Below are 5,419 nucleotides of genomic sequence, written 5' to 3' on the forward strand. Positions count from 1 at the left end.
AATCTTTTCATTTTATGCCCAGAACCAATAACTTTTTTTTTTCTTTGCTCAATCCAAATCCTTTACTAGACTTATAAAATTTGACAACACATCCCCCTCCTAAAGACTTTCTACCCTTCACTTTCTCTTTTACTCTTAACTTTTCTGCACAAATCCAATCCCAATACCCAAAATCGAGTTCTCACCTAGTCCTACTAGTCCGGATAAAGCAAACTAGAACTACACAGGATCCTACTCTTGTTGGTTAAAACCTAACATTTTCTAACAAGCTCAACTCGGAAAAAGCCTGACACTCAAGAATACAATTGTCTTGAAAGAACGGTTGGTTAAGGGTACGGGGAACTGTTCCAAATATAGGAATCAGCTACTTGGATTGACAAGGATGGTAAAAAGGTGAAAGACAATCCAAGTATGTATATGGTATCCATGAGTTCAACTTCAATGAATAACAAGATAATTGCAAGTCAGGATTAGGTTCAGGTAGATAGGGAATAACGTCAATTCAAAACATGCTTCAATCAAGACTAGAATGCAATTTTGAGAATTCAAAACCTGGTTCAGTTTTACATTTCAAGTTAAATCAACATGCATCAAAGAACAAATAACAAGGGCCTTGATCCTATCCTATTGAATTCAGCATGCTAACAAGGTTACAATCATCATCAACCCCATGCTAAATGCAACAACCCTATATGAATAATATTAGACTCAATCCTAATATGAAAGTACAAACTACATGAAAACTCTGTTTTGTGGAAATTTTCAATTGTTTCAAATTTTCATTGTTTTTCTATGCAAATAGATGGATGCAGACTCAACCATGATATGATGCAAAAATTTGAAATAAGAATCACAAAAAACAACATCATATACATCATCTCAAACTCTCCCCCAAACGTAAATTACACAGTTTCGTGTGGAAGAAAAACTTGCAGAAAGATTTAAGAATCATACACAAACAATGCATGAATGAAATGGTATATACAAAGGAAAGGTAGGATTACCTCACTAGTAGAAGAAAGAATCGGTGCTCGCCCAAGGAGGAGCGTGAAACTGACTTTGTCCCTTGCCTTGTTCTGGATCCGCAGGAGTGACCTTAGCTGGTTGGTCGACGTGCTGCTCAACTGCTTGCGTGTTCTGATACATGTTCGGCTGCTCATCACACTGCATGTCATTGACTCTAGACTCACCGTGGTCTGATACCAACACAACAACCTCCTTGATGTTTGATCTATTGCTCAACCCCGTGCATGTCCTGATAAGCACCATGAGCTTCATCCCGCTGCTCAACCTCAACCCCTTGCTCATCTTGAGCTGCAGAACGACACGTTGACCGATGACTTGAGGAGGCTCTGGAACCTCGCGAACCTCGTCTCTCCCTAGACTCATGTGACGAGTGGTGTGAAGGAGCGGGTGAAGGCTGACGCTGCCGAGACACATATGAAGATTGGCGAGCTGGAGAATGCAGCGGAGAGGGTGTTCGTTAGTGAGTTCGCTCGAGGCTCGCAGAGGCACGTCCTGGCATTGGTCTGGTGTTCTCGAGGATAGACATTGGGATGGTGGTAGTTGATGTCGAACAGCTGAACTTGCGCATGAAGTTCGTGAACATCTTCGTGAAGCTGCTGAGGGCCTTGTCTCTTGCCTTTCCCCATCGCTGAAGCTTGTTGAGGCATTCATGAGCTGCCATGACCCCCTTAGCCATTCTCGGTTCTGAGGACTCCTCAAAGTGAAACTGCTCTGGGCAGTACTCCTCCGTGTCCTCCTCCATTGGGTCGGTCCTCGCTTCTGCCACTTCTACTCGCTGCACCTCATACCCAGACTCGTACAGATTGTCCGTGGGAGGGATGAACTCAACATGTTTACCCTTCAAGATTGTAGTCAACTCGAAGCAAGGGAGGAGTAATCTCGAGGGACCGACCTTAGGATGCACAAACTTGTAAAGCAACCGTCACTGCCTCAAACCCCACTCTAGAGTGCATAACTGCCGCACGTTGTTCACGTCGATCCAGCGTGGTGGGTATGAGTCGGATAGTAGTGGAACACCAGCAGCCTCAAAAAACCAAGTCACCATGCCGCCCATGCACATCACTCCTGGAGAGTGATTTCTGTTGAGTCTCGAGACCCAAGACTTGTACAACATTATGTAGTTGAGAAGGTATAACGAGACGAAAGTGTTGGACGTATCACCTTGCAGCTTGGTGCCATCCATTGCAGTGAATGAGAGTCCCTTAAGTGCTAGATCAATTATCTCAAGCCTACCGTTCGTGATGTATCCCTTAATCTCCTTGGCGTAAAATGCATTTGCAATCGCCTTCTGGAAGTAACGCAACATTGGGCTTCTCAGGTTCATCGCCTTTGTTTTCGATGAAGTGAATGTGGGTGTGCTTCCAATCGTTGCCCAGAGTGCTGATACTTCATTCCTATCAATCTGCGGCATAGTCCCCGTTCCGCTGGGAAATCCAAATATCTCTTTGACGGTCCTGAAGGTAAGAGTGTAGAACTGGCCGTGAATGCGGAATGAAATGTAACCCAGACCTCCATCAGACATCGTGCTCGGCTCATCCGCATACAAGTGGACATCTAGAGTAGAGAGGAACTGGATTGTCTCCTCCCTGTATCCATATTTGGGGGTGTTCATGATTCTCTCCAGATGGCACCGCCTAGAGATGTTAAAAGCGGTTTTAAAACCCTGTCCAGCCCTGACCCTGTATATATTCAGCCCTTTAAAACTCTTAGTAAAAATAAGCCCTGTCAAATTAATATTAAAGGGCTGAAACCTCTCCAACCCTGGTCCTTTAGCTTTCTTTCATTTTTTTTTTTAACTTTGTTTTCCCTTTTCCCTTGTAAAAAAAAAAACGAACCATCCTTTTTCAACACAAAATTCATAAACAGAAAGGTCAAAATCGAGCTGTATAGTTTGGAAAACACGAATCAAGCACTAATAGTTTTTGTTTGATTGATTGATTCCTTCAGGCTGGTCAAACAATATAGCTCAAGATATACTAATTTAACAAACTTTAAACTAATAAGCTTAGTTCTTAACGGAAAAATAAAATCAAACCTTTAAAAACTTCAGAAGAGAAAATAGAAAGAAAACATTTGTTGTTTGAGACAAAAGGAATAGATGAGAGAAAAAATGTTCCTCTGTTGCAGATGAGAGGAACATATTACAGCTTGAAGATATTTTGTAAAATGAATCTGTGTGTTTTTGCTACTGTGAATCGTCTTTGAGAGGAAGAGAAAAAAAAAAGTTTTTTCGTTTAGAAAAAAAACTTAAATATTGTCGTATTGAAACAAACTGTTTAGAAAAAAAAAAAAAAAAACAGGGCCAGCTTCTGATGGGCTCGAAATTTTATACGCTCAACCCTAAATGAGCTCGAAAATTTTACTAATAAAAATACAGGGCTACGTGTAATGACCCTCACCAAGAGTAGAAATCTCAAAATAAAAGATTGAGGAAATGGCCCGGAAAAGACCTAAGAAAGATGAGGAAGGAAAACTAAGAAGAACGACCTAAGGAAGTCCGAGGAAAAATCTCTAAGTCAGAGTATGGCCGAGCCAAGACGGAGTGATCGGAAGTACGGCCAAGACCTTTAAACTTGTCGAGAATGTCGAGAAAATTGGTCGAAGAAATTCGTTGAGAAGGTCGAGAAAACTCGTCGAGGGAATCAGTCGAGAAGGCCCAAGAAAAAGGTCGAGGATCGAGGGAGTTACCGAGTACTCGAGAGAAATGTCGAGGATCGAGGGAGTTACCGAGTACTCGAGAGAAATGTCGAGGATCGAGGGAGTTACCGAGTACTCGAGAGAAATGTCGAGGATCGAGGGAGTTACCGAGTACTCGAGAGAAATGTCGAGGATCGAGGGAGTTACCGAGTACTCGAGAGAAATGTCGAGGATCGAGGGAGTTACCGAGTACTCGAGAGAAATGTCGAGGATCGAGGGAGTTACCGAGTACTCGAGAGAAATGTCGAGGATCGAGGGAGTTACCGAGTACTCGAGAGAAATGTCGAGGATCGAGGGAGTTACCGAGTACTCGAGAGAAGTGTCGAGGACTCGAAGAATTTGCCGAGGACCCGAGAAATTGCCGAGTATTGCCGAGCAGAATGTCCGAACGATCGAGAGAGCTATCGACGATAGTCGAGAGTCGTCGACAATGACCGAGAATTGTGGTCAAGCGGTACCGAGAAATTCAAGAGTTGCCGAAGGACAGGTCGATGGTGCCGGACGAAGGACCCAATATTTCTTTTGGGAAATTATTATTTCCTTAGAAATATTGACCAATGAAAATTAAGGAAGGTGGATGATTAAAATAATCAAAGAAGGAATTAGTGGGGGAATTAAAAATTCAAGGTGATTAAGAAGAGATAGTGGGGGTTTAGCTTAATCAAGGAAGATTAGCGGAGTGGCGGAATTCAATTGGTTAAGAGCTAAGGATTAAGCTCACTTAACCCACATGCACTAATGGAGATGATCACATGCACTAATAAAAAGAGGATTAGTGGCTTAATGGCGATTGATGATTGGTGGACGAGCTACATGCCCAACATGCAAGGAATGAGGACGCCATTTGTCAAAACACACTAAGGGAAGAAGGCCTCAAATTGTGCCTATAAATATGGGGTGATCGACTTCATTTGGGAGTTTAGTCCAAAACTCTCTCAAAAACACTTAAGCTTTTCAAGAGAAAGAAAGAGGCAAAAAGAGGGAGTGAGTTGTCGAGTAAGTTGGGAGACGGATCAAGAGTGATCAAGAGGGAGACCGAAAGAGAAACGCTTGTCCCAAGAAGCGGAGTTGCTGTTGCGGTCAAAGAAAGTCCGAGTGTGAGACACTTTTGCGGTCGAGAAGATCATCGAGAGAACGGGTTGCGATCGACGTAGCAAGAAGCGGTTGACGCGGAATAGGAGCGGGTTGTCTGATCGAGTGGTGCTGTGAAGTCCGAGTATCATAGACGGTTGCGCAGGAGGTGAGTCTGAGGTAGTGCATGTAGTGTAGTACATGTAGTTGCGTTGAGTAGGTTGCATGCAAACATGATCGGATTCTTGCTAGAATCATCATGCGAAAATTGAAGTAGTTGTATGCTAAATAATTGGGACTCACTCAATATTTGGTTAAAGACGAATTTGGATGCATTTAAGTAAATTGGACTTACTTAAAATTTGGACAAGGCTAATGCATGCGAATTGGGAGTTGAAGTTTGTTAGCAATTTTTATTGCAAAAGAATCGGATGGGATTAATCGCATGTTAAATAAACCTAAGGGTTTAATGAATTAAATCGAATGGCCTTGCATGTGTAAATTGGACTAAGGATTTAAATGGTTAAATCTTATTTGGTTGCATGCACCTTAGGACTTGTTGCATTTGTTTTGCTTAAGTCGTTTAGATTGCTTGCATGCATGTAGAATAATCTTAAGTTGCATG

This window comes from Camelina sativa, chromosome 12 (assembly GCF_000633955.1).
Source record: "Camelina sativa cultivar DH55 chromosome 12, Cs, whole genome shotgun sequence".
Lineage (NCBI taxonomy): Eukaryota > Viridiplantae > Streptophyta > Magnoliopsida > Brassicales > Brassicaceae > Camelina > Camelina sativa.